The sequence below is a fragment of the Triticum dicoccoides genome, chromosome 2B (genome assembly GCF_002162155.2).
Source record: "Triticum dicoccoides isolate Atlit2015 ecotype Zavitan chromosome 2B, WEW_v2.0, whole genome shotgun sequence".
Classification (NCBI taxonomy): Eukaryota; Viridiplantae; Streptophyta; class Magnoliopsida; order Poales; family Poaceae; genus Triticum; species Triticum dicoccoides.
Window position 1 is genome coordinate 768,907,190 of NC_041383.1, and position 14,747 is coordinate 768,921,936.

A 14,747-nucleotide genomic window follows, 5' to 3' on the forward strand; every position below is an offset into this window, starting at 1 on the left:
GGTGACCGGAGCAACAAGCAGCAACAACAGTATTGGCGGCTCTCACACTGGTGAGGCTGCAAGGTACAACAATGATCGCCCAAGAGTTAGAGACTTACCCACCAAGAGGAACCTGCAGCCCGATTTTTCCAGGACATCTGACGGGCGCACGGGAGAGCAATCACAGAACAAAGGGACTGAGGTTACTAGTCCCAACAAAACGGGAGATAAGTCTGCTACGCCTCGGGGGCGTGATCTGAGAGAGAGTCTAGAAGCTCGAAGAGAATCTGACCTTAGGAACAAGTTAATGGAGTAGAAAAGTGGCAGCCAACAGGGTACAAGGAGGGAGACGGAGGGAGGAGACAGGTGTCAGGTGAGAATGGGAGGCCAGAGCAGGGCGTATGAACAAGGCACGTCTACCGGGTACCATGCAAACCCGGGTCGGGTTGACCCATGGGGGGGGTCCGATATGCATGTAAACAGTGCCAGACGCAGGGGCTATTACGTACGGAAGGAAAGGAGAGACTTTGGAGAAGGCCACCGCCCGGACTATTTTGCATGGAGAGAAGATGGTAATAGAAAACGGAGGCCAAGGCAGGTATAGAAGGTCAAAGGTGATTCAGAGAGACTGGATAGCGAGGATGAGTTCATTCGCGAGACGAGGCGGAAAACGGCCTCAGTGTTTGACCGCATCCAAGACAGAGTTGATCAAGCGGCGGACCCTGTGGAACAGGGCCACCGAACGTCATGAATCTCTTGGCCTGGAACTGTCGAGGACTGGGGTTGGACTCGACAGTGGGCGAACTGAGAGACCTGATACGGTCCTACAACCCAGCGGTGGTTTTTCTTTGTGAAACAAAAAAGAATTCTAGGGCGATGGAGAGATTGAAATGGAGTCTCGGATTTAGATGTGGCATGGCTGTCGATTGTCAAGGAAGAAGTGGAGGGCTTGCATTGTGGTGGAGGGATAATGTGCAGGTCACTTTGAGGCCATGGAGCCAGTATTTTGTTGATGCGGCAATAACTTGCGAGGGTAAATCCTATAGATTCACTGGTTTCTATGGGGAACCAAGGACGGAGCTACGAAAGAAGTCATGGGATGCAATTAGGTACTTGAGGGCGCAAGATAACTTGCCATGGATTTGTGCAGGAGATTTCAACGAGGCCATGTTCCAAACTGATCAACTTGGAGGAAACAACCGGAGTTTTACGCAAATGGAAGACTTTAGAGATTGCTTGGCCGACTGCGGTCTAGTTTATCTTGGTTTCTCGGGTTATCCTTTTACTTGGGATAATAAACGTGATGGAGCTGAAAATGTTCAGGTGAGACTGGATAGAGCAACTTGTAATGAGAGCTTCATCGATCTTTTCCCGGAGACGACGGTGGAACATGTGATGACCGAGGAATCCGACCATCAAGCATTGCTGATACGGGCTATGGAGACAGCTCCATCCCGAAAGCCAGCTGGTGATCGGCCCTTTCGTTTCGAGGAGGCGTGGACCAGGCACTCAAACTATGATGAAATGGCGGCGGACGCTTGGGCATCGCCGGACGTGGGAGAGCGAGGTGTGCATGCATGCATGCAGAGGCTGAGTCGGGTCACGGGATCCATGCAGCGGTGGGCTCGATCAGTTTTTGGTTCGATACGTCGTCAAATAGGGAAGCTCAAGTCCCAGCTAGTTGCGGCCAAATCGAGTGCCGTGGTGACGGGGTGTTCACTGGAAACCCGGTCCATCAAGGAGAAGCTCAGGGAAATATATGTACGAGAGGAGCTGTTCTATCGTCAGCGATCGAGGGTTGATTGGCTCAAAGCAGGAGATCGAAACACCAAATACTTTCAAAACCGTGCAACCCAGAGGAAGAGGAAAAACACGGTCAAGGCACTTAGGCGTGAAGATGGATCTAGATGCACGGTGGATGAGGATATGCGAGAGTTGGCAGCATCGTTCTATGAACGACTGTTTACGTCTAATGGGTCGGTTGGTACTCATGCTCTTTTGCAAAACATTGTGCCCTTGGTTACGACGGAGATGAATCAAAGGCTGACAGCAGCCTTTTCAGATGATGAGATCGAGTGTGTCTTATTCCAAATGGGGCCGACGAAAGCACCTGGGCCGGATGGACTTCCCGCTCTGTTCTACCAAAGACACTGGTCATTGGTCAAAGATGATGTATGCAAAGCAGTGAAGGATTTTCTCAACGAAGCGGCCACACCGGAGAGTTTTAATGACACTGTTATTGTTATGATACCGAAAGTTAACTCACTGGAGTTAATGTCCCAATTCAGACCGATCAGTTTATGTAACGTGTTATATAAAATAGCCACAAAGGTGTTGGCAAACAGGCTGAAAGGTTTACTCCCTTTGTTGATTTCAGAAGAACAAAGTGCCTTTGTCCCGGGGAGGTTGATCACGGATAACGTTTTTGTGGCATATGAGTGCGTGCACGCCATTCGCAACAGGAAGAGGAAGAAGCCATTGTGTGCGGTTAAACTTGACATGATGAAGGATATGATAGGGTCAAATGGATTTTTCTCTAGCAGGTTCTGAACAGAGTGGGTTTTGATGCTCAGTGGATTGCGATGATTATGCGATGTGTGACATCGGCGAGGTTCTCAGTGAAACTTAATGGTGGTTTATCTAGGGTTTTTTTGCCCTCTCGTGGTTTGCGACAAGGTGACCCGTTATCTCCCTACTTGTTTCTGTTTTGTGTGGAGGGGTTCTCGGCACTTCTAAAGAGAGCACAAGAGGAGAAGAGAATTAAAGGTGTGTCATTTGGGAGCACTGGCCCCAGTGTGACACATTTACTGTTTGCCGATGATAGCATTGTCTTTCTTGAGGGATCCCTGGATAACATGATGGAGTTGAAGGATATTTTGAGGTAGTATGAGGAGGCCTCGGGGCAACACATTAACCTTCAGAAATCAACTATCTTCTTTGGAAAGGGCACTCATGATGACATGAAAGGACAGTTGCAGAACACACTCGGGATACACAATGAAGCCCTCGGTGAGCGATACCTGGGTCTGCCTACACTTGTAGGAAGATCAAAGGAGGGCACTTTTAAATATGTCACGGAGTGTTCAAAGGGCAAGGTTAATGGATTAAAGGGCCAGGGGCTCTCCAAGGCCGTGCGGGAAGTGCTCGTTAAGTCCATTCTTTTAGGCCACACCAACTTACACCATGAGTTGTTTCCACCTCACAAAGAAAATGTGCCGGAACCTGACTTCAATCTCGTCAAAATTCTGGTGGGGGGCGACAAATGGTGATAGGAAGGTGCACTGGATCTCATGGGAGAAGATGTGTGAGGCAAAGAGGGATGGTGGGCTTGGCTTTCGGGATCCGGAAGCTTTCAACTAGACCCTCTTGGCAAAACAGGCTTGGAGGATCTTACAATATCCAATGTCGTTGTGTGCACGAGTTCTGAAGGCAAGGTACTTCCCGGAGACCACGATCATGTCAGCAACATGCCCCTCGGGTGGATCCTTCACTTTTCGGAGTATTCTACATGGTCGTGATCTTTTGAGAGAAGGACTTGTATGGAGGATCGGTGATGGCTCCAGCATCAACATCCACCACGACAACTGGATCCTGAGGAGTGGGAGCATGAGGCCTCTGGGAGCTATGTATGTGCAGGGTGTGACAAAGGTGGCAGATCTGATGGTTACGGCGGGAGATGCGTGGAACACGACTAGACTTGATGAGATGTTTTCCCCGGATGATGCGCATGATATAAAACAGATAGCCATTGGGGGCCCAGAGACGCAGAATGTTTTGGCTTGGAACTTTACCAAGAATGGCAACTTTACGGTACGGTCAGCCTATCACTTGAGGATGACGTTGAACAGACTGAATACCGGACGGCCGGAATCAACAAGTTTAGTAAACAAGCATAAGGGGTATTTGGGTCTGTGGGAGACCAATGCCCCGGGCAAGGCGAAAATCCACATGTGGAGGGTGATTAGAAATGGCTTGGCCGTGGGAGTGGAGTTGTTACGGAGGAAGATCAAGGCGGGAGTGTTTTGTGCTGTATGCGGACGTGAGAAAACTATTTTGCATCGTTTTTGGACTTGCCAACACTCGGTCCAGTTCTGGCACCAGCTGAGCTCAGAAAAGGGAGTAACGGTGGCTGCCCCACCGAGTTTCACATGCTCTCAGAGCGAGCTGGCTAATTGGTTGCTTGGGTGGTTTGCTGAGGCCCGCGAGGACGAGCGCCAAGCAATGATCCAGGCGGTCTACGCCTTATGGCTGGCACGCAATGAAACGAAGGAAGGCAAGAGGATCGAGGAACCACATACAATAATAGATAGAGTGTGTCATTTTATGCAGGAATGGAGGGATGTTCATAGCAAGCTGGAGCCGAGGCCAAAAGTCCAAACCATGCAACGATGGTCACCACCGGATGAGGGTTGGATCAAAGCCAACACAGATGGAGCAACGTCGAAGTTCGGAGGTAAGAGCGGAGGAGGGGTGGTACTGCGGGATCATCACGGCGCCTTTCTGGCAGGAGCAAGCCACTTCTTCCCTCATGTCGTAGAGGCTGAGGCGGCGGAGATCAATGCATGCAAGCGAGCTCTACTTTTGGCGACGGAGATGAACGTGCAAAGGATACAACTAGAACTGGACAACCAGGGTCTAGTACAGATGATCAACGCTCCAGAGAGGAACTTGGCAGCGATTGGCTCTTGGGTGGAGGTGATCAAGACTTTGCTTCGATCGTTTGATGATTTCAGTGTTTCTTGGGTGAGACGTTCTGCAAATGTTGCCGCGCATAAGTTAGCAAAGATACGCGTAGGAGATGAAATTTGTAAGGTTTGGCTGGGATCACCACCGGACTGTATTTTGGAGGTGATTGCTAGCGATATTCTAGACTCTTTTTTCTTTGAATAAAAGCGGCGGCATTAACCCTAAAAAAAACTGATGCATCCTTTTTCTTTTTGCGGGGAACTGATGCATCCAACTATAAAGAGGTAAGAAACGACAGTTCTAATTTTTATTTATTTTTTTGCTTTTTATGGGTGAACCAAATTTGTTTACTTTGGTAGTTCTAATGCTAATCGATGGTAGTTCCGGTACATTTTTTTTATTATAAAATGCAACACTGTGCTCATTCGTTAGTGTTTTTTTTACGATGACCGAGTGAAGAAAGAAAAACTGGTAACTAAGCTACAAGAAAATCTATACAAATGTGCAATAGTTAAGTAGTGGTCAAAAGAGCTATGAATAGTGGCGGTGGTGGGTGAGGGTCGAACCATTTAGTCACCTTCATCCCACATAATGCCATAAAATGAGTTGGAAGCCGCTTTAGAGTTGAAAGATTCAAGAGTTGTGCTCTTTCAATAAGAATCAGTGGGTTATCATAACCAGGACACAACACTTCTATTTCATAGAGTTGGTAGTAGCGCATTACCACGAATCCACATGGAGAGGCCGACATGTGAGAGGTTGTGATGATTGGATACTAGATATCAATGGAGTAGGATCGGTTAACCATGAGGTGGCAAGTGGCAAAAGGGGCAGATGGATTATGACGCGAGCCTCACTTAGCTATGTTGTCAAGCATTTATCCCAGATAGCAAGCCATGAAAAGAATTGGCACGTCACATGATTTTTTATCTCCCACTAATCTCTCGGAATGAGCGGTGAACTAAACTTACAATTTGTAAGAGGGAGCGGAGCTACCAGAGTAGGTGCCTTAGAGATGTTATTTTCCATGATAAGAAGCCTGGTCAAAGGGGTGAAGTGGAAGGTTTGGAGTGTATTCCAAAGCGAGAGGAATTGCTCCAGAGCTTATATGTTGTGGTACCTCTGGGTTGGAGCATAGTTCTATCTATGTTTGATGTGTGATCTAGGTGAACGAAAAGGAATACCATCAAGAGTGACATGTCCATGATCAGAGCTTTGAAATCTTAGAATAGCTCGAGTAGCAAGTCTAATAAATATGCAAACTAGTTTTGACAAGGCGAGGGAATATGTCTCCCTTTACATTGTAGTCTCTAAAGTTCACCACCCCTTGAATTTAAAATATTTTGCGTAGGTGACTAAGAATGGTTAACCAAATGCATATGAATGGAGCATATCTCACGGTGGAAATAAATTATATCCAAACCTAGAACAGGGGTTTTCATGGTTCCTTGGAATATGCACGAGCGTGCGTATCACGCATTAAAGAAAGAGAGGGGGTCAAGAGCGCCTTCCACGAGTGTCTTACATGTGATTACACAAAGGCACTCCAGCCACCTAGAGAATACAAGGCGCTAACTACTCCCGAGTACCCACCTAGCCAAGTAACCAAAGAAGGGTCCAAGGTCCATCTTGATGAGTCCCGCGGTCTTCCACGCTCGGCCCTCGCTCGCCACCCTGTTGATCACGGCGTTAGCCAAATGTGCCACACTATCGAAAACCACCGCATTCCGGTGCTTCCAAAGCTCCCACATCACTAGCGATAGAATTGTCCATATATCCTTCCCAATAGGACCCGTAGAGGTGCACAAATTGCACCAATCAACCAACTTTCGATCAAATGTTGGTGCCCAACCAGGCGTGCCTAATGCCGTGAGTACATGGTGCCAAACCGTTCGCGCCAGAACACACTCAATAAGGATGTGGTTCAGCGTCTCTTCCGCCTGGTCGCAGAGTGGGCATGAGGCTTGATGGGGCAGCCCACAGTGAGCCAAGCGATCCGAGGTCCAGCATCTGTTCCTGCCTGCAAGCCAGGCGAAAAAACTGCACTACTGTGGTGCCCTTGATTTCCATGCCATGTCCGCGTACGGGGCTACCTCCATGCCCCAAAATTTCGCTGCGTAGGCCGAGCGCGCTGAGTATGCACCATTTTCCTCCCACGCCCACCTTGTCGAGTGCTCCCTATAAGGCTCAAGTTCAATGGCCTCCGTCCTGTCCCAAAGTTAAAAAACCTCAAGAATTAGGGTCTGGTCAATGTTGGGCTCAACGTCGCTGGCCCAAGTCCTGTTGTGTAGTGCCCCCTCTACCGATCGAGAGGTGTGCATCCCTTTGCGGACCCGATGATATAGGCCAAGAGCGATGTCTTCGACCCTGAGCCCCTGCATCCACCAATCCTCCCAAAAAAGTGCTGATTGACCATTGCCGAGGCGTGTCACTATTCCCACCTAGAAGATGTTACAAGGCTCAGTCGGGACCTGTATATCAAAGCCTGCCCATGGTCTTGTGGCGTCCGTGCGTTGCAACCACACGACCATCGGGCCTGCAGTGCAAAGTTCAGCCACGTCAGGGCCGGGATGCCTAGGCCTCCGGCCCAGGTCGGTGTGCATACCGAGCTCCAGGCGACCGCGCACTATCCACCTTTAGCCTCACTTTTACCACACCATAAGAATCCCCGACAAATTTTGGCTATGGCCTTGAGCATCTTGGGAGAGATGTTGAGTGCAAGCATAGCACACAATGGAATGGCGCAAAGTACCGACTTGATGAGCAGCAGACGACTGCTTTTCGGCAGGGTGACCCCCTTCCAGTGGGGTAACTTGTTCGCTACTTGCTGCACCAAATCGTGTAGCTGGGCCGCCGACAGCTTGCGGACGCTCAAGGGGAGGCCGAGGTATTTGTAGGGAAACAACCGATCGGGCAACCCACGACTCCCCGTGATTAGCCGGGTCTGGTCCTCGGAGCATCTTATTGGCATGGCCATAGTCTTAACCAGATTCACTCTCAATCCCGATGCATATGCCCGAAGGTGTCAAGGATAGATAGACACAGCTGGAGCTCACCCTCCTCGCGCTTGAGGAAGATCATAACATCATCGGGCATGTAGATTATATTTATCAACTTCATAAAAATGAACATTAACAGTAATGTTTTGTATACATGTCTATGCCCAAAGCCACCGTAGATTAGTACTCCCTCCATTCCTAAATATTTGTCTTTTTAGAGATTTCAAATGGTTACCACATATGGATGTATGTAGACATATTTTAGAGTGTAGATTCACTCATTTTGCTTCGTATGTAGTCACTTGTTCAAATCTCTAGAAAGACAAATATTTAGGAACGGAGGGAGTACTAGTATATTCTCGTGCAAGAGTACCAGTAGGCTTGGTGTGCCATTGTACTAACAACCGAAGAACGTTTTGAACATCGTATTAGTAAGTTACGGAACTCCAAACAACACCAACCGGATCCTTGGCGCAATGGTAGCGCGTCTGACTCCAGATCAGAAGGTTGCGTGTTCGATTCACGTAGGGTTCAATCCCTGAACAAATTTGGTTTCCTTTTTTGTTTACTTCAGGAATCTATTAAATTGTTTTCTTCTTACAAGCATCAATCCTGCGAAAATTCATTTGGGAGCTCAGCCTCCAAGGGGGCGTTTTTTTTATTTCAAAATTTATATTTTTACATTTGAAAATATTCTAAAATAAAAACAGATATACATGGAGGCATAAAACATATGTGTGTATATTTTTAGGACGAAATAGGGGCTGTGCAAAAAAGAAAAATCTGTGGCTTTTCAACACATGATACTATTCATCTCAAAAGCAGAGGCGGAGATTAGTTGAAACAAAACATGGCCGTGGCCCGCTCAATCCACGATCAAAACAGTGTATAATGAAGGCAAAAGTTGGGTCATGTGGGAGAAAAACAATGCGTTCCTTCAGCTTGGCCCGCCCAAAAAAAATTGTGTAGCTCCGCTGCTGCTCAAAAGTCCATGAATTTATTCTTTTTGCACATATTGCATCTCAAAGTATTTCATCCTGAAATTTCACACATACACATTACATCCTTGTATACTTGTACAATTTTCTTCAGATCTTTTTGAAACTGAAAAGTATGAATTTTGTTTTTTTTTTCAAAAAAATCGGCCTCCATGAAGGCCGAGCTCCAAAAGGCCGTTCTCTCAATCCTGTCATTTCTTAAAAGGAACCTGCAAGTGATGCATCCAACCACAAAGAGGTAAGAAACGACAATTTTTCTTTTTACTTTTCTTTTTATCGGTGAATCAAATTTGTTTCATTGTACTTCTGCGGCTAAATGATGGTAGTTTTTGCACCTTTTTTTTAATTATGAAAGACAACACTGCACTCATTCATTAAATTGTTTTTGTTTATGATGACCGGGTTGAGAGGGAAAATACCTACTAATTAAGCTAACATAAAATCTATACAAAGATGCAACCGCTAAGACTAAGTTGCGGCCAAAGAGCTACGAATAATGGTGGGGCGGGTGGCGGTGGAAGCATTTAGTCACCATCATCCGGCATAACGCCATGAAATGAGTTTAGCGGGGATGGCCTCGAAGGTCATAGCCACTAAGGCCGCTTTAGAGTTGGAAGATTCAAGAGTTGTGCTCTTTCAGTTAAAAGCAGTAGATTATCGTAACCAAGACATGCCACTTCTCTATCATGAAGTTGGAGAGTAGCACACAACCATGAATCCAGAAGGAGAGGAAAGTATGATTGGTAGGAATAGGTTAACGGAGAGGCCAACATGTGAGAGGTTGTGATGATTGGACACTAGATATCAATAATCATTTAACGATGAGATGGCAAGAAGACTCTTCATAAATGTGGCAAAAGGGGGCAGATGAATTATGACGCCAGCTTCGCTTAGCTATATTGCCAAGGATTTCTCCCAAATATCAAGCCATGGAAAGAATTGGCTTGTCACATGATTTTTTATCTCCCACTAATTTCTGGGAATGAGCGGTGAACTAAACCTTAGAGATATTACTCTGGGTTGGAGGATAGTTCTACCTATGTTTGATGTGTGAACTGGATAAATGAGAAGGAATACCATCAGGAGTGGCATGTCTATGATTAGTTAATTGTTATCCTAGAGAGAGTTGCATCACTGGACGACTGAGCTGTGGAAGTTGGCCGGCAGGGGATGGTCCAGTGGATGGTGACGAACCAACCAACAGCTAAAATTTTATGAGAAAAGCAGGGAATGCTCAGGTTCAGTTCTTGGCATAGAAGGGAGTGAAAATGGATGCATCTCAAGTTTTCGTCATTTCCCACGCATCTAACAGACGGCCCTATCCCCAACTAAATGGTTCGTATACATGTGTATGCCCAGAGCCCAAAACTACCATAGATTATTAGTGTTTTTCGTGCAAGAGTACCGTCGGCTTGGCGTGTCATGTAGTACAACTCAAGAACGCTTTGAACATTCTATAAGGAAGTGACGGTACTCACTCCAACACAACCGGATCCTTGGCGCAATGGTAGCGCGTCTGACTCCAGATCAGAAGGTTGCGTGTTCGATTCACGTAGGGTTCAATCCCTGAACAAATCCGTTTTCTTTTTAAAACAGTGCAACTGATGTTTCCCAAAAAATAAAAACAATGCAACTCATGCATCCAACCACAAATAGGTAAGAAACGGGCTTTTTCTTTTCTTTTTATGGGTGAACCAAATTTGTTTCATTGTACTTTTACGGCCAAATCGATGGTAGTTTTGGTACCGTGTCTTTTATGAGATGCAACTCATGCAACTCATGCATCCAACCACAAATAGGTAAGAAACGACAGTGCTTTTTTTTTCTTTTTATGGGTGAACCAAATTTGTTTCATTGTACTTTTACGGCCAAATCGATGGTAGTTTTGGTACAACGTCTTTTATGAGATGCAACATTGTGCTCATTCATTAGTGTTTTTTTACGATGACCGAGTGGAGAAAAAAAAATCTAAACCCTTTTCGGTACATAGGGAGTAATAATTAAGCTAAGAGAAAATCTATACAAAGGTGTAACAACTAAGACTAAGTTGCGGCCAAAGAACTAAGAATAATGGTGGAGGTGGGTGGGGGTGGCAGCATTTAGTCACCTTCATCCCGCATAAAGCCATGAAATGAGTTTAGCGGGGATGGCCTTGAAGGTCATAGCCACTGAACCACTTTAGAGTTGGAAGATTCAAGAGTTGTGCTCTGTCAATAAGAAGCGGGAGATTATTATTTTATCATAACCAAGACACACCAGTTTCTCTTTCATGGAGTTGGAGAGTATCGCAGTACCATGAATCCACAAGAAGAGAAAAGTATGATTGGTAGGAATAGGTTAACGGAGAGGCCGGCGCCTCCCCCCCAAGCTCTACTCATACCCCTTTACCCCCCCCTCCCCCCAAGAAAGCCACAACAATCGGAGTCACAATGCTCACTCAAATTTGTACGTGTCCAGGATGTCGAGACCACCCATAGCCGTCTGTCAACATACAAAGTCCCACTTACATTTTGCTCCTAACACTTTATTGGATCCGACCCAAAGGAGAGCTCATTGTAATTTGGTAATTGACTTGAAGGTACCTTCAAGTAACACAAGCGATGCGAGGTGGTAGATAGATTGAGACGTAATTACCAGTCTAGTAAATGTGCCCCTTTCTGCCATCCTCTTAAATTTCCCATGTCCACACATAACCTTGCCCGCATCTATTTAGAAAGTGTTGAAAGTCAACCGAACGCAAACGATGACATCTAAGTTAATATGAGAGCATTTGATGGGGGGCAATGAACTATTATGCACGTTGGTAACAAGTCGAATGACATCGCCAAAGCTTTGTAGAATGTTTGCAAGCATACTAATATCCTCTTTAATAGATGCGATGAAGGTCGTTGCGTCGTCGACATAGAGTGAGGTACGAACTTTCACACTCAGGCCTCTCAATCTATGAAAATCCCCATTAGTTGTCCCCAAATCTAAAAACTGGCAGAAGGTTTGCCAGCCCCTCACCCCCTTGGCGGTATGGGGATTCTTGATCTCCGTCGCTTTAGCATCGCTCTCCGCACCCACTGGTGCTGGCTACAACGAATTGACCCTTCTCTCACCCCTGGAGTCACATGCAGATCCGGTCCGACCTGAAGCTCGGGCCATCTTTCGTGCCTCGACTACCTAGGTGCTTGGGGATGGCCGCTCCTGCCGGTTTCGGGAAGACCATTGGCTGGACGACATGGCGTTTCGGGAGTTTGCTCCAACCATCGTTGCTCTCGTCTCTCGCCAGCGCCTCTTAAAGCAAACTGTTGCCAGTGCCTCCACCAACGATCCTGGATCAGGAAATCCAGGGCGCCCTGTCCCCCACCATGATGTTGGAATACATCAACCTCTAGCGCTAGATCCAACGTGATGATCTCTCTTTCGAGCCTGACTGCGTGTGTTTGCGTTGGATGGACAACGACACCTACTTGGCCAAATCGTGCTACATCGCACTCTTCCAGGGATCGATCGCGGCCCCCACTGGCAGCTAACTTGGAGATCCTGGGCGCCCTTGCGCGTTAAGTTCTTCGCTTGGGCCGCCCTGCAGGATCGTTGCTGGACCGCCGCCCGTCTTGCTCGACACGGGCTGCCACACAACGCCCTTTGCGTGCTCTATGACCAGGCGCCCGAATCAATGCATCACCTCCTTGTTGACTGCCCGTTTTCCCGACAGCTCTGGTTCGATCTGCTTTCCTGGTGCAACTCCTCTGCTACTACTCCAGCACCAAACGATGATTTCCTCGGCTGGTGGGTTCCATCTGTCTCGTCCGCTGCAAGCTCTCAGAAGAAAGGTCTCTCCTCAATGATCCTGCTCATCGCCTGGTCCATCCGGACCCACTGAAGCGCCTGTGTGTTCGACGGACTGCAGCCGTCAATCAACCGCCTCTCTCACGGGATCAAGGAGGAGGCCAAGACTTGGTCGAAGGCGGGTGCCAAGGGGCTTACAAATTTCCTGCCGTAGCTAGTTCGCTGTTGTGGTTGGGCTGAGCAACCCAACATTCTGTTCTGGTCACACTAGAGATGGCGCCATCCTTGCGCATGTTGTGCCCTAGTGTCACCTATTTTCACAATTGTACTCTCTTCTTCCTATCTATGAATGATACACAAGCTTTGCGTATTCGCCAAAAAGGGATAAGTGTTCTCCCTGATGTGACCCTCTGCCATGTTGAATTGGGTTTTCAGGAACCCACTAACAGAGGATGAAGTGTGAAAAAAGAGTCACCAACCAATCCATAAATCTTAGTGGGAACCCTCTTCTATGCATTAGGTCCAGTAAATACTCCCATCTAACCGAGTCAAAAGCTTTCTCAGTATCCAACTCTCGAAGGAGGGGGGGGGGGGGCGTGAGGTTTTGTTCTTCGCAATCACGTCGCACAATTCCAGACATACATAAAATTATTATGAACACTTTTTGGGTCTGGATGAAGGCCATCACTTCAACAATCTTGGCCATAGCATGGGCATTGTTCCTCCTCCGGCCCTTCCCCCTCCTTTCCTTACAATATAAATTGGGGACACAACATGACTCTACCAAAATGAAATTGGGAGTGCAAGCTCCTACATCATTCGGAAACAATGTGAACCGGCTAGTTCACTATCCTCCATGGGCATGTTTAGGGCACATTTAGATGTGCCTTGGTTATTTTACACCTAAATGACCCAATCAAACATAAAAAGAAAAAGAAAATACCCGCATGAATCTTCACCTAAAATGAATGGCATATGAATTAGACGTGCAATTCTTAGAGCCAATCTAGATGTGCTTTAGCAAAACATTTCCTCTATATACAATACGATCAACACTAATCACAAACAATTACATGATATATACCGGATCACGAGGGCTGCAATTTCTACTTGTGTTTTTATAGCAATTTCATCGCTACACCATCATCATCATCACACCAAAACATGTATTTACACATCCTCGATCCCCTTGATCCGGTCACCTGATCGACCTTAATTACCCTGGTTTACTCTGTCATCGTCTAGAAAACATGCAAGCACGCACGGCACGTACCTACGGCGCGGCTCTGAATGCATACCTCTTCTCCCTTGGACCCAGCGAGATGTATCTCTTCGTCCTCCGCTGGCCAGCGGACGGATTACTATGTAGTACTACTAACAACTTCTGTACCATCATCGACCTTTTCTGCTTCCACAATGACTAAGTGAGAACGACTTAAATGGTGGTACGCAAAACAACACCAACCGGATCCTTGGCGCAATGGTAGCGCGTCTGACTCCAGATCAGAAGGTTGCGTGTTCGATTCACGTAGGGTTCAATCCCTGAACAAATCCGGATTTTTTTTAATTTTTTTACTTCAGCAATCTGTTAAATTGTTTTCTTCTTACAAGCATCAATCCTGCGAAAATTTCGCCTGTTTTTGAAAAATTCAAAATTCATCAAAATTTATATTTTTACATTTAAAAAATTCTGAAATAAATATAGAACATGGAGGCACAACACACATGTGTGTAAATTTTTACGAAATACGTTGAAATGGGGACTATGCAAAAAAGAAAAATCGATGGCTTTTCAACACATGATACTATTCATCCCAGAAATCCATGAATGTGTTCTTTATGTACAAATCGCACCTCAAGATATTTCATCTTGAAATTTTACAAACATACACATCAAATCCTTGTATACTTGTATAATTTTGTTCATTTTTTTTAAAACCGAAAAGTATGGATTTTGATTTTTTCAAAAAAATTCGGCCTCCATGGAGGCCAAGCTCCAAAAGAACGTTCTCGCAATGCTGCCATTTCTTAAAAGGAACCTGCAAGTGATGCATCCAACCACAAAGAGGTAAGAAACGACTTTTTCTTTTTATGGGTGAACCAAATTTATTTCATTGTACTTCTGCGGCTAAACAATGGTAGTTTTTGCACGTTTTTTATTATGAAAGACAACTATGTGCTTGGTCATTAAAGTGATTTTTTATGATGACCGGGTTCAGTGGGAAAAATACCTACTAATTAAGCTCATAGAAAATCTATACAATGATGCAACAACCAAGACTACGTTGCGGCCAAAGAGCTATGAATAATG

The 14,747-nt window shown here is 46.2% G+C and overlaps 3 non-coding genes across 3 annotated transcripts; all 3 read left to right on the forward strand.

Moving 5' to 3' along the window:
- The first annotated feature begins 8,126 nt into the window (after window positions 1-8,126).
- On the forward strand, window positions 8,127-8,198 carry TRNAW-CCA. Its single transcript has one exon. It is a non-coding gene; the product is annotated as a tRNA-Trp (tRNA).
- Window positions 8,199-10,152: 1,954 nt separating this feature from the next.
- TRNAW-CCA lies at window positions 10,153-10,224 on the forward strand. The gene has a single exon. It is a non-coding gene; the product is annotated as a tRNA-Trp (tRNA).
- A 3,678-nt stretch (window positions 10,225-13,902) lies between these two features.
- Window positions 13,903-13,974, forward strand: TRNAW-CCA. The gene has a single exon. It is a non-coding gene; the product is annotated as a tRNA-Trp (tRNA).
- The last annotated feature ends 773 nt before the right edge of the window (window positions 13,975-14,747 follow it).